Here is a 22223-nt window from a genome sequence, read left to right on the forward strand (position 1 = left end):
GTTAAATTTTTTACGTTTTTACGCCCCGTTGTCGCGCGTCGTTTTACGTTTTACATAGAAGTTTACGGTTTACGTTTTACGTTTTACGTTTAAAGTTTACGTTTTACGTTCTACAAGGTACATCATTTTTTTTACGTTTTACGTTAAAAAGTTTTTACATAAAAGTTTTCGTTTTACGTTTTACGTTAAAAAGGTTAGATTTTACGTTTTACTTTAAAAAGTTTACGGTTTACGTTTTACGTTTTATGTCAAAAAGTTTACGTTTTACGTTAAAACGTTTACATTTTACGTTTTACGTTAAAACGTTTACGTTTTACGATTTAAGTTTACGTTTTACATTAAAAAGTTTTTAGATAAAAGTTTACGTTTTACGTAAAATTTTTATAGTTTACGTTTTACGTAAAATTTTTATAGTTTTACGTTTTACGTTAAAATTTTTACGTTTTACGTTTTAAGTTTACGTATAACGGATTTTTCGAAAATCGGGGCAGAGCTTCCTCTGTTTTTGGACAATCCCGACAACTAAGTGTCGATTTTTTTTTTAAATACAACAATAAACCAATCACAATTATCAATATACATAGTTTTCGTCAAAATGTCAAAACATAACAAATTTCTAATCAAATTCCAGAGAAGAGTATTTTAGATGTTAAACATTAACCAAATTCCAGGTTCTTGTAATAAAAATCGCTAAAACGCAGTGTTTTCGTCTACTAAAAAAATTTCACCTATTGCCTCTCTATGAAACCTTGCTGCTTGAGGTCATAAAGCTGAAAGGAAACTGCAAACAAAAAAGAAAGAATAAGATTCTTGATTGTACAATATGTTACACATTCACACACACACACATGCATATAATCAGGATCAAATAAGAAAAGTATTGCAAAGAACTGTAAGAAGTAAGAACTAATTGAAGTAACTTAATACTATATTAACAGAGAAATAAAAAAAAGATTTAAACTTACATTCAATCTGACCCGTCGAACCACACCCGAACCGCGGCTGACCAACTTTGACCGAGACCCGAAACCGAGCCGAAAACCCGACAAAATCTGAAGTGAACCCGAACTTAACCCGAACCAAAACTCAAACCACATCAGAATCTGAGCACGAAATCTAAGCCAAACTTGAACCAAACACACTCACCTCTACTGCAGTCGTCGCCGGTGCAGCTCCGGCGCCGGCCGACTGCCGTGATCACCATCAACGTCATTGCTCAAACCCTCTCCACCACCACCAAACCCATGAGTCTTGATCTGAGGGGTTACCGGCTGCCGTCATCACCATCAATGTCATTGCTCACCCCCTCACTGCCGTCGACGTCAAAACCCACCACCACCACAACACCGCTCATCGCCGACTAGAAACCCACCACCACCACAACTCCGCCGCCGCCCATCGCCGACTTGAAACCCACCACCCCCACAAACCCACCACCACCTGAACTACCGCCGCCATCAAAGCCTCACCAAAAACTTTTACGGTAAACTTTTTACGTTTTACGTAAAAGTTTACGGTTGAAGTTTTTCCACAAAAACTTTTTTACACGAAAACTTATTTACGCAAAGACGAACGCACCCATAAATCGCAAAGTCGGTAGGTGTCTCGGATATATTTTTATCGTCATCGACGAGGGAAAAGAATATAAAAAACCAACAACACCAAAAAACAAAAGTGTATCTCGAAAAAAAAGGGTTTGGCTCAGATTTTTTCCGATAAATTAAAAGGCTGCAAGGTGGGGTTGCGGGTTCAAAAACCTACCCTCCACCATCCTTGCCGTGCCATCGTCATAAAAAAATACGTTTTTTTGCATCATCACTGCCAAGAACGATCGTCAATATCAAATGTCGGCGAAAAAAAAGTTTAAGTCGGCACAACGGGGCACCCCCGGCACCAGCGGACACCACGGGACACCACCGGGCACTATCGGCAACTGCTGTACAGACCCATCATGTGAACATAATCAAAACAAACAACTGTACAGGTACCACCGACATCGATCCAACAGAAACGATCAAAGAAAAACCCAACAAAAACATAATCAAAACAAAACAAACTGTACATACCATAGCTCCAACAGAAACAACACAATAAGTCCGACCAGTAGCCACCACCGAAACAACCCAATAAGTCCGACCAGTAGCCACCACCCCTAAACAAACACCCTCAAAAATAACTAGAAAGCAAAAATTCATCAGATTCTTTGTTCATGAACACAAAGTTCATAAAAAGCACTAGAAAAGCATAGTTCATCAAAAATGACTAGAAAAGCAAAATCACCAAAAAGTTTAACAGATTCTTGTTTGTGACCCATATATCAAACCCACATATCAAAAATCAACAGATCAAACCCGCATATCAAAAATCAACAGATAAAAATCCACCGAATATGCAACTTGCTCGAACAAAAGAATCTGATGAACTAGTAAATGGCAGTAGCAACAAAAAACCCAAAAGAAATACCATTCACAGACTTATCAAAATGCCTCCAGTAATATCTTCATTCAAATCTTTACCAACATCACCCCCACAAAAACCCTAATCCAAAAAAGATCAAGAACTCAAGAAAAGTAAAACTCACTTGACATGTAGTGACCGCCGCCGGAAACACCCACCGCCCATCTACCCACCATCGCCGTCACAGGTATGGGTGACCCACACCTCCGCCTTCATCCACCGTCACCGACACACCGCCGCAAAAAAAATCCATCGAGAGATGAAGATGGATCTGAGAGATTTGAGGGTGGTTGTGGGTTGCGGAGAAGGGTGGGCATGAGGGGACGTTTGGCATCACCGTCGCCGGAGAAACGAGGGGGCGCCGCCGTCACAGGAGATAGGGGTGTGGTTGTGGGTGACCGGTCGGAGGTCCGCCGTCACCGGTGATCAGAAACCCAGGGGTTTTCGTAACCTCTTTCTCGATCCTTTGAAACCACACTGGTTTCATATCTTGATTTTAAGAGAAAGGTGAGAGTCTTTTTTGTTGCAGGTGAAATAAAAAGAGAGAGAAATGGAATAGAAGTGAAGATGAAACTGACATATATAATGAAAGAGGAGAGAGAAAGAACTATAAATGAAGAGAGATAAGAGGATTTGACATTTTGGGTAAAAGACCAAAATAACCTTATTGTTGGCATAATCTAATTGGTTGAGAGTGGTTCTCGCGGTTCTTACAACTGGAGGTGGTTTTCATTTTAGCGGCTCCCTATATATATATATATATATATATATATATATATATATATATATATATAGGGTAGGTATATGGTAAAAAGTGTCTAAAATGTGAGAAGGGTAAGAAGTGTTTTAAACCATTGGATATTTGATCTAATGGTTGAGATTAATAGGGTATAAAATGTAAATTGTGTTTTAATTAGAAGGACCTTATGTAAAATTAAAGGGCAATAGTGTCTTTTCCAAAGTTTCAATTATGGTAACCGCCATCAATCTCCTAAAAACTAGCTATTCAAATTTAATTGCTAAATTATCTCGATCCTAAATTCTAAAAATAGAAAAATATGTAACTGCTGCAAAGAAACGTATAACACTATACATCCATCATATAACACTATACATCTATCATATAACACTATATAACAATATATAACACTATATATCCATCATAGGCATGCTACCAGAAAAATATAACACTATGCATCCATCATATAACACTATATAACACCATGTAACACTATATAATACTATATAAAAAATATATAACACTATACAGTTCTAAATGGTGGTTGCACTACAGAATTAATAATTGATGGTGTTATATAGTGTTTTTTGATGGTTGCGCTACAGAGTTATATAACACTACAGAACTATATAACACCAAAAACCATATTATAACACCATATAACACCAAGTAACACTATATAACACTATATAAAAAAGATATAACACTATGCAGTTCTGAATGGTTGTTGCACTACAAAATTATATAACACTACACAGATTCGTAGATTAAATCCTAAAATCGAATTCCTATAATAAAGGGTGGAAGTTATTTTGGGCAGTTATCTTTAAATCAATTAATTGAAAGAAAATAGAAAATTACTAATTCACCCTTTTGAATTAATTTAGATATAGGACACTTGTCATCATCACATTATTTCTTACCCTTCTCACACTTTGGGTACTTTTTATAGGATCCTTTACCTATATATATATATATATATAATTACAGAAAATAAAATTTTTGTAATGCACATGTGTAATAATACACATGTGTAGTACACATACACATATGCACTACAAAAAAAATTTGAAAAAAACTTTTTTTATATACATAAAAAAGCGAAAATTGGTAAAAAAATTAGTATTTGTTAAGCTTTTTTAGTTAGTTTTTGAGTTTTCGCGTTAAGTAGTGGTTTTCATTTGAAACTCCCGTAGCTATATATATATATATATATATACACATATATATATATATATATATATATATATATATATATATATATATATATATATATATATATATATATATAATAGGGGAGGATCAAATGAGAAGAAATAATTAAATGAGAAGAATGAGAAGAATATCCTAGCCATAGATTAACATGATCAATGGTTATAAATTAGTGTGGCAAAGATGTAAATAAAACAATCTTTTTATGAGTTCTCTTAATTGACAAGGGTATTATGATAATGTTAGTGTAAGATTGCGTTTATGTTAATTTGGTGGTTACATTATGTTATTAATTTGGTGGTTACAATATTTTAACTAGTGTAAGAACATCTATGTTAATTTGGTGGTTACATTATGTTAATGTTTGTGTAGGATTTTATCATGTTTCTACATAACAAAAAAAAAAAAAATGTTACTACACACCTCATATATCAAATAGGATAATTCTACACACCCCTAGATGTTCCTACACAAACATATAATGTTCCGAAACACATTTTAAGGTTTATGTTACTACACAAACAGTTAGAGAAAGTTGAATTATATGTCATTAATGTGTTTTATTATCCTACACACCCCTTGGATGTTTCTACACACCCTTCTGGATATTCATACACAAACATATAATATTTGTACAACCTTTTTAAGGGTTATGTTCCTACACAAAGAGTTAGAGAAAGTTGAATTATATGTTTATGTAGTAAGTATGTCATATGAAGTAGGGTGGTAAAATAAATTAATAAATTAATTAATTTATATATCTTGTTTTATTTTTAAGTTATAAAGTGAAAACCATAAATAAACTAATTTGAATAGCTAGATTATAGGAAATTATTACATTAATTATAATGTTAAAATTACCTCATTACCCTTATGAATAAAGCATTCTTATTGGTTAACTTTTCTTCTTTTTTTCTCAAGATTTTTTTCTTCTCATTTGAACTTCCCACTATATATATATATATATATATATATATATATATATATATATATATATATAGGTTGGGGTTCTAGAGTGAACACTAGTATATTTACGAACTGAGTGAACAAATCCTGGTCATTGATCTACACACGTGTATGGCCAGGATTTCATCATCAAATCGTAAAATACAGTACTAGTGTATTTCAACATCAAATCCTGACCATTGATCTACACACGTGTATGGCCAGGATTAGTTCACTCAGTTCACAAGCTACACTAGTGTTCACTCTTGAACCTAATCCTATATATATATATATATATATATATATATATATATATATATATATATATAGTGGAGGGTTCAAATGAGAAGAATTTTTTTGTAAGAAGAAAAAAGAAGAAGTTTTAACCAATAAGAATGCTTCATTTTAGTTCATTTAATATTTGTATTTAATTTTAATATAAGGGTATATTGGTAAACTTACTAAATCATTAATGTGTATTCTTCCTATTTAATAACTAGCTAAATTAAATTTGTAACTCCTTTTCAAAATATATATACTTTTTTCAAATTAAAAAAAAAACAACTTAATTTAAATTGTAGAATAAATTACCAGTTGTGTAGGATAAATCACGAGTTGTGTAGGATATATTTCGAGGTGTGTAGGATAAAATTCTATAATGTGTAGGGTATATGTAGAAAAATTTTGATATGTGTAGGTTTTGTAGATTATATATAGGATAATTAATAATTAGTTGACTAATTAATTAAATAGTGAAAAATTAATGATATGAGTTATAAATGAAATAGCATTTTACTAATATGACCTTTCTTCTTTTTTTCTTCTCACATAAAATTTCTTCTCAAATGAACCTTCCCCTATATATATATATATATATATATATATATATATATATATATATATATAGTGGAGAGTTCAAATGAGAAGAAATTTTTTGTAAGAATAAAAAAGAAGAAATTTCAACCAATAAGAATTCTTCATTTTACTTCATTTAATTTTTGTATTTAATATTAGTGTAAGGGTATATTGGTAAACTTAGATAGATCATTAATTGCAGTCTTCCTTTTTAATAGCTAACTACATTAAATTTGTAACTTATTTTCTAAAAAAAAATATTTTTTTAAATTAAAGTGCGGGATGAATTACGAGGCGTGGCGTGTAGGATGAATTACGGGTTGTGTAAGATAAATTTCAATATGTGTAGGATAATTTTCAAAACGTGTAGGATAAATTTTAATGTGTGTAGGCAAAAATTTTAGTGTGGAGGATGATAGTCCTTATGACTAATTAATTAGTCAAAGATAATAATAAATGAAATGTGAGAAAAACTATTTAGTGTTTTACAATTGTACCCTTTGTTCTTTTTCTTCTCAATTTAATTTTGTTCTCAAATGAACCTCCACCTATATATATATATATATATATATATACTAGCCATTTACCCGCGCGATGCGGCGGGAGTGACGATTTACAATAGAATACTCGTTTACCGTTAGTTTATCACCTATAGGTTTGGCGAGAGTGACGATTTACAATAGGATACTCGTTTACCGTTAGTTTATCACCTATAGGTTTGTTGTTCTTCGATTTCAATATGGCGCGATAAATTGTAGCAAGTGAATTTAGAGAGAAAAATGGCTCAAGATTTTAGGGTTTCATTGTTTAGAGATGTAATCCGGGTCAAGTAGAATCTATTAGTACCTTATGTAATTTAAATTGTAATCTCTTAAAAACTCATAAGTTAATGATTATAAATCATATACATTGCCGAATATAATCTAAAAAAAAGTGTAATTCAAATCATATACATTGCCGAATATAATAAAGTTACCATCTTTATTAAAAAAAATACAACCTATAACATGTCGGTTTGGACCAACACAACAACACTCCTTTGTCCAACTATTTATACTTGTATTAAACATAACTACAAAAACAACATTAAAATGTTAAGTGTTGAAAAGGTAACGCTATCTGATTACTTACTGTACGTTGGCAGATATTTACCAATACATATGCTCTAAAGGTCAAGTCAAGATTTGAAACCTGCCAACCGATGGGTCAATATTGTGTTTTATAACAGATGAAGTGATGGCATATCTAGTAAAGTTAACCACATAACCCAACCAACCATTTTCTTGCTACAACTAACTGATTCCGAAGATCCATTTTTAGAGTTCGAAAGCCTATTTTGACCCGTTAGTTGACCCAAACAATGAACTTGAGTGGCAATGCACACAAAGAATAACTTTACCTTTTGTTGTGCATGACACTTCGTACAAGTGTATACAAGATAATCAATTATGAATACATATTGGTAGCTAGCATCATAAATATGAAATTATCTTGTTTTTGTTGGTCCAATAGTCGTTCCCATTCAAGCATCAGAAATATGTAGGTGGTTTCTAATATATAATCAGAACATGCATACATACATACATCTGTTTTTTTTAAAAGTAGTTCACTACAGCATGATTGCTTTTTATTATAAACTTGAATGGCTATCATTTCAAATCCAGAAAACTGATTTGGGCTCGATTCAAGCCGACCGGTGTCACTGCAGTAGTCATAGAATAGAGTAAGTACGGAAGTTCTTTGTTGCGTCAAACCACAGGTTCAACCTCTGTTCCCTATTACCCTACATATACCAAACAAACTTGCGATTAGTTTATGCACAGCTATTCATAATCATTTTATCATGAAATAAGGATACCTGAACAAATGTCTCGCTCGACCAATAGTTTCCCTTGACGCATTATGCAAGGTTCGCTCGGTCCAACAACTCAAGCAAATGTTTTCTATGTTTTTTAGGGGGAAGATGGGTGCTTCTCTCCACAGGGCATACAAGACACAGGTTATTGGCGGCAGTCCGCCAAATTTAACATATAAAGTTTTTTTATATGTTAAATATGGCGAGCTGCCGCCAATAACCTATGTTTTGTATGCCCTGGGAGAGAAGCACACATGTTCCCCCTAAAATTCAAAGAAAAAATTTGCTTGAGTTGTTGGACCGAGCGAACCTTGCACAGGCTCAGTTTTTGCATCACAGCCTCAAACACTTTCAGTTCAGATAGATTACACAGGCTCAGTTTTTGCATCACAGCCTCAAAACACTTTTACTTCAGACAGATTAAGAACACAAGCTCAGCTTATGCATCATAGACTCAACACTTTTAGTTCAGACAGATTAAGAACACAAGCTCAGCTTTCGCATCACAGCCTCAAACACTTTCAGTTCAGACATATTAAGAACACAAGCTCCGTTAGTTCTCGCAAAGTCAACCATCATAAAAAGAAATCAAGTATTAGTAAAGATTTGATATTAGTTATAACCAGTACACTATTAACTTAAAATAAATTTAATATAAATCACATTTTGTCAAGTTGCAAATATAAAAACCTTTATTCTAATGAAGCAGCGTTCAGCGTCACTAAAGCCGATTCCGAGACTCTCCAAGCAGATACACTTTCTCCGGCTGCCAGAAGATCGGAGTGAGCTTGTTCTGTAATAATAGTGATCGTGACAGTCGTTAACCAAAGGTATAACTAATTAAATTCAGTTCAGGAAAAAGCAACACTTTAATTTTGTGTGAAAGACAACTTGCTTGCTGCAGTCTCTATAATATATCAACACTCTTCCATACACTGTTTGAAAGACACCATGCTTGAAAGACAGCATGCTTGCTTCAGTCTCTATAAATAATTCAGAGATATCTACACTCTACTCACACTTTACAAACTCTCAACTACACTCAACTGAAAGACTCAGACATGTAATTGAGAGATGAACACAAGTACGGGTAAAGCCATGGCTGCAACACACGGTTGCAAAGTGAGAACTATGCAACCTGGATATTGCCCCGCCAAGATGCTACTCGGATCTTCTATGTACCCTCAAAATACAATCATCATCACAGTCTATTGTGTTATGTAACCCCGCTTTAAAGCATGATGTACAAGAGTAATTTTCCACTAAACTTAAACAACCTTTAAAGCATGATGTACAAGTGTTTTAAGCACAAGAAACACATATGTAACCTCACAGGCTCAGCTTATGCATCATAGCCTTAACAGTTTCAGTTCAGACATATTAAGAACAAAGCTCAGCTTATGCATCATAGAGTCGACAGGCTCAGCTTATGCATCATAGCCTCACAGGCTCAGCTTATGCATCATAGCCTCACAGGCTCAGCTTATGCATCATAGAACACTTGGGAAATGAAAAAGTATATCAAAACATCCCACAGAACAAACTAAAATCAAAAGTACATAACAATCTATCTTTTCACTATTCCATATCTAAAATTGACCTAACTATCATAATTTTCATTGAACTACAACACTTATCATCCCCAAAAATGACCTAAATATCATAATTATCACAAAACCATGACACTTATCAGTCCCAAAATTAAAGGAAAAGATCAAAATATAACAGAACAAAGTAAAATCAAAACTACAAAAACAATTTATCCTTTCACTATGTCATATCTGAAATTAACCTAACTATCATCACCAAAAATACAAATTCAAATATGACAAAACTTTCAACCTAATTTGAAATAACCGCATCTACTAACAAATCCACATCAAGATTAAAGATAAATCAACATTTAGAACCTAACCTGAGTCGATTCATCACAAAACACATGCGAAAATCCTTCGTAAACCTCAGATTTCGTCCTTCGAACATCCGTCAAACATATGTGAAGGACAAGATGGTAATTGAACAAGGTGTTGAAAAAACACTTAATGCACAATGTACAACTGTTAAGGCACAAGAAAACACAAACCCTTTTACCCTTTACAAGGTTATACATCTTCCGTCCAAATGTTTAACTTTCTCACACGGATAAATTGAGAGATGAACACAACTACGGGTAAAGCCATGGCTGCAACACACGGTTGCAAAGTGAGAACTATGCAACCTGGATATTGCCCCGCCAAGATGCTACTCGGATCTTCTATGTACCCTCAAAATACAATCATCATCACAGTCTATTGTGTTATGTAACCCCGCTTTAAAGCATGATGTACAAGAGTAATTTTCCACTAAACTTAAACAACCTTTAAAGCATGATGTACATCATGCTTTAAAGGTTGTTTAACTTTCTCACACGGATCAACATCGGGACCGTCCATTTGACTTTACACGGATCACCATATGCTTTCTCTCTCAATGCTCACACATCTCACAAAACAACATCAGATCTTCTCTATTGATCATCATCACAGTGAGGAAGAGCTTGACGGATGTTCAATTACCATCTTGTCCTGGATCATCATCACAGTCTATTATGCATCATAGCCTCACAGGCTCAGCTTATGCATCATAGAACACTTGGGAAACATCCAAGTGATATATCGTATAGTACTTTATAGAGACTGCAGCAAGCAAGCTGTCTTTCAGACATGTACTTTTAGATTTGTGAATCTGTGATAATACTTTTACAACTGGAAGACTCAGACATGTAATTGAGAGATGAACACAAGTACGGGTAAAGCCATGGCTGCAACACACGGTTGCAAAGTGAGAACTATGCAACCTGGATATTGCCCTGCCAAGATGCTACTCGGATCTTCTATGTACCCTCAAAATACAATCATCATCACAGTCTATTGTGTTATGTAACCCCGCTTTAAAGCATGATGTACAAGAGTAATTTTCCACTAAACTTAAACAACCTTTAAAGCATGATGTACAAGTGTTTTAAGCACAAGAAACACATATGTAACCTCACAGGCTCAGCTTATGCATCATAGCCTTAAAGATAAATCAACATTTAGAACCTAACCTGAGTCGATTCATCACAAAACACATGCGAAAATCCTTCGTAAACCTCAGATTTTCACAAAACAATGACACTTATCAGTCCCAAAAATGAAGGAAAAGATCAAAATATAACAGAATAAAGTAAAATCAAAACTACAAAAACAATTTATCCTTTCACTATGTCATATCTGAAATTAACCTAACTATCATCACCAAAAATACAAATTCAAATATCACAAAACTTTCAACCTAATTTGAAATAACCGCATCTACTAACAAATCCACATCAAGATTAAAGATAAATCAACATCTGTCTTTCAGACATGTACTTTTAGATCTGTGAATCTGTGATATTACTTTTACAACTGGAAGACTCAGACATGTAATTGAGAGATGAACACAAGTACGGGTAAAGCCATGGCTGCAACACACGGTTGCAAAGTGAGAACTATGCAACCTGGATATTGCCCCGCCAAGATGCTACTCGGATCTTCTATGTACCCTCAAAATACAATCATCATCACAGTCTATTGTGTTATGTAACCCCGCTTTAAAGCATGATGTACAAGAGTAATTTTCCACTAAACTTAAACAACCTTTAAAGCATGATGTACAAGTGTTTTAAGCACAAGAAACACATATGTAACCTCACAGGCTCAGCTTATGCATCATAGCCTTAACAGTTTCAGTTCAGACATATTAAGAACACAAGCTCAGCTTATGCATCATAGAGTCGACAGGCTCAGCTTATGCATCATAGCCTCACAGGCTCAGCTTATGCATCATAGCCTCACAGGCTCAGCTTATGCATCATAGAACACTTGGGAAACATCCAAGCCATCTAGGTCGTATAACTTAGGACCTTAGTCCGACAACCATCAAACTCTGCCATCTGTCCGGCCCTTAGAAACACCTTTGTCTTACTAATCTGCATGTGACATATAAACAAACAAGTAAACATAAAAAAAATTAAAAAGGTAAATCCTAACTAAAACATCGGATGTAGGAAATAACCGCATCTACTAACAAATCCACATCAAGATTAAAGATAAATCAACATTTAGAACCTAACCTGAGTCGATTCATCACAAAACACATGCGAAAATCCTTCGTAAACCTCAGATTTTCACAAAACCATGACACTTATCAGTCCCAAAAATGAAGGAAAAGATCAAAATATAACAGAATAAAGTAAAATCAAAACTACAAAAATCATCACCAAAAATACAAATTCAAATATCACAAAACTTTCAACCTAATTTGAAATAACCGCATCTATCTACTAACAAATCCACATCAAGATTAAAGATAAATCAACATTTAGAACCTAACCTGAGTCGATTCATCACAAAACACATGCGAAAATCCTTCGTAAACCTCAGATTTTCACAAAACCATGACACTTATCAGTCCCAAAAATGAAGGAAAAGATCAAAATATAACAGAATAAAGTAAAATCAAAACTACAAAAACAATTTATCCTTTCACTATGTCATATCTGAAATTAACCTAACTATCATCACCAAAAATACAAATTCAAATATCACAAAACTTTCAACCTAATTTGAAATAACCGCATCTATCTACTAACAAATCCACATCAAGATTAAAGATAAATCAACATTTAGAACCTAACCTGAGTCGATTCATCACAAAACACATGCGAAAATCCTTCGTAAACCCCAGATTTCGTCGTTCGAACATCCGTCAACCGCTTCACCAGAAAAGTAAGAATCACAAAAGAACATGGTAAGATATATAACACTCATTGCAACTTATCAGAACATCAAACGGATCCCTTGTTCAAATCTGTGGATCCCTAGATCTGCTCATGAAACGGATCTGGTGATAGATTCAAACGGATCTGGTGATAGATCTCATGAAACCCTAGATCGCCGAGAAGAGAGAGAGAAGAGAGAGAAGAAGATCTGATGTTGTTTTGTGAGATGTGTGAGCATTGAGAGAGAAAGCATATGGTGATCCGTGTGAAGTCAAATGGACGGTCCCGATGTTGATCCGTGTGAGAAAGTAAAACATTTGGACGGCAGATGTATACCCTTGTAAAGGGTAAAAAGGGTTTGTGTTTTCTTGTGCCTTAACAGTTGTACATTGTGCATTAAGTGTTTTTTCAACACCTTGTTCAATTACCATCTTGTCCTTCACATATCCTTATTAAAGTAGTATAGATATATATATATCCATTAGCAACCACCCTTTATTGCAAGAACCACCAGAAACAGTGTGAAAACAACAAAAAAATACGTAAAAAAATTAAAAAAAAACACTCAAAATTTTTTTAATATTTTTTTTTTAAAAATCGATATACTTGGTCACTAAAAAAATAAAAGATACAAAATAAAAAATTTTCGAGTAACAATTATCCATACACATGTGCATATGTATCATTTTTTTACAAATTCCGTAATATATTAATAGTATCAGACAATTGCACTTTCATTTACACTACCATTCATAGTACACTACTTTTTACATTAACAATATTTAAACTACCATTCATAGTACACTACTTTTTACATTAATAATATTAGAAATGCACATGTGCATCTATATGTATAAACTTGTTATAACATTAACCACATTAAATATGCACATGTGCATCTTTATGTATGAACATGTTATAACGTGTTTTGGTACACCACTTTGAATACACTTTCCCTTTCATCTATCATATCATCCATAATACACTACCATTACCTCGTACCATCCGTGATACAATACCATTGCCTCCTACCATCCATAATACAATACCATTACCAATATTTCATTTTATTACATGTACATCAATACCCTTTATACCATCCAAACAACATATTACATCATCAAGTGACAAATATAATCAAACCATCAACCACTAGATATAACTAACCAAAAAACATGTATATGGGGGCCTACTTCATCATTTAAAATCACAAACTTTTTGTACCAAAACACGTTATATGATGGTTATACATAATGAAGCACATGTGCATTTTTAATATTGGTAATGTAAAAAGTAGTGTATCACATATGGTAATGTAAATGAAAGTGCATTTGTCTACTACTGGTAATATATTACGAATTTGTCCAAGACATGATACATATGCGCATGTGCACCCATAATTGTTACTCGAAAAAAAAACATTTTTTTTGTAACGAAATATAACAATTTTAAAAAATATATTAAAAAAATTGTGTGTTTTTTAGATTTTTTTGTGTTCACATTGATTCTCGCGGTTCTCACAATAATGGTGGTTCTCGCATGGACCCTATATATATATATATATATATATATATATATATATATATATATATATATATATAGGATTAGGTTCAAACGTGAACATTTTCTCCAGCGTGAACTGCGTGAACTAATCTGGGCCCTTGATTTTTATGATCTTGAGATTTTAAGTGAATGGCATGATGGTAATTATTTGGTTATTTGTTACTATTTAATTAAGAGAATAAGGGTATATGTGTAATTTCCATATCATCTTGATTGCATAAATCCCGTTTATATCTACAATTAGGTTTCAAAATCCCACACATCTTTCTCTCTCACATAGCAGCGTCGCCGACATCAATGAAAAGCAGAGGAGACCACTGCCGACATCGATCGACATCAACGAAATTCACCACTGCCGACATCGATCGATTTAGGGTACGTTTTTTGTTTAGGGATCCGAGGAAGGTGAATGGAAAAAAGGTTCACGTGAAATGATCATAAATTGTTAGTTTTCAAAAGGTTCACGTGTTTCACGATTTGAGGTCCAATAACTTTATCTTTGTGTCATAGATTGTCATGTGAAATTCTTGATTCTATCAATTGTCTAATATTGAGAATGAAGGTGGTCCAATAAGAGAATAGTATATGGTTTGATCATTTGGATTCAATTAAAGATTGTCAGATTATCACGTTTGCATTTGTTCACAGTTTTTACATTTGTTCATAGTTTTTAGGGATGGATTTATTTTTGGATTCGATTGAATTTGGAGATGATTAAGACTTTTTTTAATTCCTTTTTTTGCAGGTCGCTTGGATTTGGTCAGTTTTGTGATTGTTTTTACATAGTTCTCAATTTTTGCTGCGATAAGTTGCTGATTTTATTATATGATTAATGTGTATTCCGATTATTGTTATTGTTTTTTAGGGGAAAATGTGATGAAGATTGTACACTGGGTTGTACACATATGTACAATGTGTTTTTTGTTTGTTATGTTCTATTTTTGAAGCCGGTGTACACATGTGTATTCCGATTTTGCTCTGTTTTTAATGCGAAGTACACACGTGTATTATGATTTTCCTCTGTTTTTAATGTGATGTACACATGTGTATAGCGTCTGTTTTTGTGATATCTCAGAATTTTTTGTGTATTGAATGTGTAAAGTTGTTAATGTACACTTGTGAATTATGCAAAGTATTAGTTGCTGAGTTTTTTTGTTCTATTATAGGAGATGTCGTTAACGAGAAAAGCGGAGATGGAAGGTCGATAAGGATGATTCACATATGTTTGTTTGCTTGGTCGATAAGGATGATTCAGCATACAACGTGGCGAATAGTTGTAAAAGATTATGTTTTTTTGTTTTTTCGATTATGTTGGGTTTATTGTTTTTACGAAACTGGAACTTGTAATTATATGTTTTTTTTGTTTGGTTTGGAAAACATTATGGAACTTGTAATTTGATAAATATAAAATAGTTTTACAGGTATTGTTTCTATGTATGTATTATGTAGCTAATTACACATATGTACGATGTTGAGTACACATGTGTACTGTTCTATTTATATCCAAGTACACACGTGTATACCGTTGAAATATGAAGTTTACGTGGATCTTAAAAATCAAAATTTGAATTCTGATGATGAAATCTGAAATAAAAATTAAAATTGAAATTTGGTGATTTGTTGTTTTGATAATTATCTTATTAATAAATAAAACTTAATATGGATAATGAATTTAAAATAGGAAAGATGTAACTTAATTCAATTATTAAAATAATGATTTAAATCTAATTTTTTATATAATTACAATCCTACCCTTAACAACTAAAAAGGAAATCAAGGGTCCACATTTGTTCACGCAGTTCACTCTTGGGAGGTTGTTCATGCTGGAACCCTACCCTCTATATATATATACATATATATATATATATATACATATATATATATATATACATATATATATATATGTAGGATTTGATTCAACTAGGAACCACTACTAGTTACAAGAACCATGAGGACTCCTCATATCCAATAAATTTTAATACATCGCCTATAATCAATTTAAATCAAAAGGATATTTTAGTCTTTTTTTTCTCAATGTCACATCTTCTCTCTCTTATCTCTAAAACACTTCATATCATCATTAATATGTCATCTATCTCCTTTCATCTCTTTTAAACTTTTTATATTTAAAATTAGGAAAAAATATCTTAGGTTTTAAATTCAAACATCAAAAGTATTATGTAATCTAGAAAATACAAAAATGTCGAAAATGATATCATTTCTTTTTGCTCTATTTTCCCTAATTATGTCATAATGTTCTTTACAAAATACAAGCTATATTTGTCTTATATTTTTATTAGAAGATACAAAATTATCGAAAATGATATCTATTTCTTTTTGCTCTATTTTCCCTAATTTTGACATAATGTTGTATATAAAATGCAAGCTATATTTGTCTTATATGTTTATATTGAGAATTTCTCTTTCATTTGTTAACGTTTAATGACTTTGCACTACAATTTAAAAAAAAATATTTGATATTGTTATGGGTCATTTTCTGAGCATATATATCCTGACTAATATTCTGCTTTTGATTGTTTACTTTATGATCAGGATACCGGATCAGGATATTGGTAACATCCTGGTGCGATATCCTGGTATTAGCTAAATTAACCACGTGCAGGTTAGAAGCTGTGGGTCGCTAACGGTCAAGTGGACCTCTTCTCCTTAAGACTCGGGCAAACCAGTTATGTGAGAGACGTTGAACCCGAAAGACCAGGTCTACAACGTTCGAATGGGGAATATCCGCCGAATCCCGGTTTAATAGGGTAGTTTGTTAAATTTCTTTTACTATAAATAGATAGATCGGATCAAGTTAAGGCATTCACTTTTCATTCGCACAATGTACACTCTAGCTACTAGCAATCACTGCACACAAACACTTGTACTCGAATTACCTTGTAACACCTAGTTGATCCGCATCACATCCTGCACTGTATCCTGATATTTGAAGCAATAGAAGAACAAGGCAGCTGCGATTGTCAACTCCCGAGGTTTTGTGCCGGCGATCAAGATTGATCAAGGGCTTTCCTCGTATATCCGGTGTCACCCTTTACCTTTTTTGCTCATTGTTTGATCATAGATACAGCTCTGTATCCTGAGCCGTATCTTCAAACTGTTTTTACAAATAACTTAATCAGCATATTTACAACACACATTTCTAGCACACTACCTCACTTAACTAATTTGATCACTAAATTGCTTCGGTAATTTTTGACCAAAACAATTTGGCGCCCACCGTGGGGCAAGTGGTGCTATTTTTAATAAAAGCTTTTGCAAAATCGCTATTCGGTTTTCTGTTTTTGAATTTCTTTTCAAAACTGTTTTCAATGGCCTCAAGATCAAACATGAGCTCTTCCACCATGGCTGCTTCAACCTCTGCAACAATTGATTCGGTGCTTCTACCACCTCCTCCGAGATCTCAAGCTTTTTCTCAAGGAACTGAAATTCATGTGGCTCGGGATGTTATCCCCACCCGCAATGTCCAGAGATCCGGTCCTGTTTTAGCTTCTAATGAGGAAATTCTAAATTTGTTTGGTAGTGTACAGGAACAGATGAGGCAGCAGCAGGAAACTAATCAGATGCTGATGAGAGAGATATAACTCTTGAAGTCAACCTCGAGCAGGCCTGCTGAAGATACTGTCACTCCCTTGCAACCCAGGGCTTTGAACTTCAGTTCTGCAGTTTACACTAAGGATAACCGGGGGAATATCGTGCCAAGCCATTCCCAGAATAATACTCCTGAGATACATTTGTTAAGCTTTTTTAGTTAGTTTTTGAGTTTTCGCGTTAAGTAGTGGTTTTCATTTGAAACTCCCGTAGATATATATATATATATATATATATATATATATATATATATATATATATATATAAAATAGGGGAGGATCAAATGAGAAGAAATAATTAAATGAGAAGAATGAGAAGAATATCCTAGCCATAGATTAACATGATCAATGGTTATAAATTAGTGTGGCAAAGATGTAAATAAAACAATCTTTTTATGAGTTCTCTTAATTGAAAAGGGTATTATGGTAATGTTAGTGTAAGATTGCGTTTGTGTTAATTTGGTGGTTACATTATGTTATTAATTTGGTGGTTACAATATTTTAACTAGTGTAAGAACATCTATGTTAATTTGGTGGTTACATTATGTTAATGTTTGTGTAGGATTTTATCATGTTTCTACATAACAAAAAAAAAATGTTACTACACACCTCATATATCAAATAGGATAATTCTACACACCCCTAGATGTTCCTACACAAACATATAATGTTCCTAAACACATTTTAAGGTTTATGTTACTACACAAACAGTTAGAGAAAGTTGAATTATATGTCATTAATTTGTTTTATTATCCTACACACCCCTTGGATGTTTCTACACACCCTTCTGGATGTTCATACACAAACATATAATATTTGTACAACCTTTTTAAGGGTTATGTTCCTACACAAAGAGTTAGAGAAAGTTGAATTATATGTTTGTGTAGTAAGTATGTCATATGAAGTAGGGTGGTAAAATAAATTAATAAATTAATTAATATATATATCTTGTTTTATTTTTAAGTTATAAAGTGAAAACCATAAATAAACTAATTTGAATAGCTAGATTATAGGAAATTATTACATTAATTATAATGTTAAAATTACCTCATTACCCTTATGAATAAAGCATTCTTATTGGTTAACTTTTCTTCTTTTTTTCTCAAGATTTTTTTCTTCTCATTTGAACTTCCCACTATATATATATATATATATATATATATAGGTTGGGGTTCTAGAGTGAACACTAGTATATTTACGAACTGAGTGAACAAATCCTGGTCATTGATCTACACACGTGTATGGCCAGGATTTCATCATCAAATCGTAAAATACAGTACTAGTGTATTTCAACATCAAATCCTGACCATTGATCTACACACGTGTATGGCCAGGATTAGTTCACTCAGTTCACAAGCTACACTAGTGTTCACTCTTGAACCTAATCCTATATATATATATATATATATATATATATATATATATATATATATATATAGTGGAGGGTTCAAATGAGAAGAATTTTTTTGTAAGAAGAAAAAAGAAGAAGTTTTAACCAATAAGAATGCTTCATTTTAGTTCATTTAATATTTGTATTTAATTTTAATATAAGGGTATATTGGTAAACTTACTAAATCATTAATGTGTATTCTTCCTATTTTATAACTAGCTAAATTAAATTTGTAACTCCTTTTCAAAATATATATACTTTTTTCAAATTAAAAAAAAACAACTTAATTTAAAGTTTAGAATAAATTACTAGTTGTGTAGGATAAATCACGAGTTGTGTAGGATATATTTCGAGGTGTGTAGGATAAAATTCTATAATGTGTAGGGTATATGTAGAAAAATTTTGATATGTGTAGGTTTTGTAGATTATATGTAGGATAATTAATAATTAGTTGACTAATTAATTAAAGAGTGAAAAATTAATGATATGAGTTATAAATGAAATAGCATTTTACTAATATGACCTTTCTTCTTTTTCTTCTCACATAAAATTTCTTCTCAAATGAACCTACCCCTATATATATATATATATACATATATATATATATATAGTGGAGAGTTCAAATGAGAAGAAATTTTTTGTAAGAATAAAAAAGAAGAAATTTCAACCAATAAGAATTCTTCATTTTACTTCATTTAATTTTTGTATTTAATATTAGTGTAAGGGTATATTGGTAAACTTAGATAGATCATTAATTGCAGTCTTCCTTTTTAATAGCTAACTACATTAAATTTGTAACTTATTTTCTAAAAAAAAGTATTTTTTTAAATTAAAGTGCGGGATGAATTACGAGGCGTGGCGTGTAGGATGAATTACGGGTTGTGTAAGATAAATTTCAATATATGTAGGATAATTTTCAAAACGTGTAGGATAAATTTTAATGTGTGTAGGCAAAAATTTTAGTGTGGAGGATGATAGTCTTTATGACTAATTAATTAGTCAAAGATAATAATAAATGAAATGTGAGAAAAACTATTTAGTGTTTTACAATTGTACCCTTTGTTCTTTTTCTTCTCAATTTAATTTTGTTCTCAAATGAACCTCCACCTATATATATATATATATATATATCCATTAGCAACCACCGTTTATTGCAAGAACCGCCAGATACAGTGTGAAAACAACAAAAAAATACGTAAAAAAATAAAAAAAAACACTCAAAATTTTTTTAATATTTTTTTTTTAAAAATCGATATACTTGGTCACTAAAAAAATAAAAAATACAAAATAAAAAATTTTCGAGTAACAATTATCCATGCACATGTGCATATGTATCATTTTTTTACAAATTCCGTAATATATTAATAGTATCAGACAATTGCACTTTCATTTACACTACCATTCATAGTACACTACTTTTTACATTAACAATATTTAAACTACCATTCATAGTATACTACTTTTTACATTAATAATATTAGAAATGCACATGTGCATCTATATGTATAAACTTGTTATAACATTAACAACATTAAATATGCACATGTGCATCTTTATGTATGAACATGTTATAACGTGTTTTGGTACACCACTTTGAATACACTTTCCCTTTCATCTATCATATCATCCATAATACACTACCATTACCTCGTACCATCCGTGATACAATACCATTGCCTCCTACCATCCATAATACAATACCATTACCAATATTTCATTTTATTACATGTACATCAATACCCTTTATACCATCCAAACAACATATTACATCATCAAGTGACAAATATAATCAAACCATCAACCACTAGATATAACTAACCAAAAAACATGTATATGGGGGCCTACTTCATCATTTAAAATCACAAACTTTTTGTACCAAAACATGTTATATGATGGTTATACATAATGAAGCACATGTGCATTTTTAATATTGGTAATGTAAAAAGTAGTGTATCACATATGGTAATGTAAATGAAAGTGCATTTGTCTACTACTGGTAATATATTACGAATTTGTCCAAGACATGATACATATGCGCATGTGCACCCATAATTGTTACTCGAAAAAAAAACATTTTTTTTGTAACGAAATATAAAAATTTTAAAAAATATATTAAAAAAATTGTGTGTTTTTTAGATTTTTTTGTGTTCACATTGATTCTCGCGGTTCTCACAATAATGGTGGTTCTCGCATGGACCCTATATATATATATATATATATATAGGATTAGGTTCAAATGTGAACATTTTCTCCAGCGTGAACTGCGTGAACTAATCTGGGCCCTTGATTTTTATGATCTTGAGATTTTAAGTGAATGGCATGATGGGAATTATTTGGTTATTTGTTACTATTTAATTAAGAGAATAAGGGTATATGCGTAATTTCCATATCATCTTGATTGCATAAATCCCATTTATATCTACAATTAGGTTTCAAAATCCCACACATCTTTCTCTCTCACATAGCAGCGTCGCCGACATCAATGAAAAGCAGAGGAGACCACTGCCGACATCGATCGACATCAACGAAATTCACCACTGCCGACATCGATCGATTTAGGGTACGTTTTTTGTTTAGGGATCCGAGGAAGGTGAATGGAAAAAAGGTTCACGTGAAATTATCATAAATTGTTAGTTTTCAAAAGGTTCACGTGTTTCACGATTTGAGGTCCAATAACTTTATCTTTGTGTCATAGATTGTCATGTGAAATTCTTGATTCTATCAATTGTCTAATATTGAGAATGAAGGTGGTCCAATAAGAGAATAGTATATGGTTTGATCATTTGGATTCAATTAAAGATTGTCAGATTATCACG

The 22223-nt window shown here is 32.4% G+C and overlaps 2 long non-coding RNA genes across 2 annotated transcripts; both read right to left on the bottom strand.

The window, feature by feature from the left end:
* Positions 1 to 598: 598 nt before the first annotated feature.
* Positions 599 to 2978, bottom strand: LOC110905339. Its single transcript, XR_002573040.2, has 2 exons — positions 966 to 2978; positions 599 to 781 (listed from the first exon to the last, which is right to left on the bottom strand). It is a non-coding gene; the product is annotated as an uncharacterized LOC110905339 (long non-coding RNA).
* A 4819-nt stretch (positions 2979 to 7797) lies between these two features.
* On the bottom strand, positions 7798 to 8127 carry LOC110905338. Its single transcript, XR_002573039.2, has 2 exons — positions 8067 to 8127; positions 7798 to 7991 (listed from the first exon to the last, which is right to left on the bottom strand). It is a non-coding gene; the product is annotated as an uncharacterized LOC110905338 (long non-coding RNA).
* Between the last annotated feature and the right edge of the window lie 14096 nt (positions 8128 to 22223).

The sequence above is a fragment of the Helianthus annuus genome, chromosome 14, assembly GCF_002127325.2.
Source record: "Helianthus annuus cultivar XRQ/B chromosome 14, HanXRQr2.0-SUNRISE, whole genome shotgun sequence".
NCBI classification, from domain to species: Eukaryota; Viridiplantae; Streptophyta; class Magnoliopsida; order Asterales; family Asteraceae; genus Helianthus; species Helianthus annuus.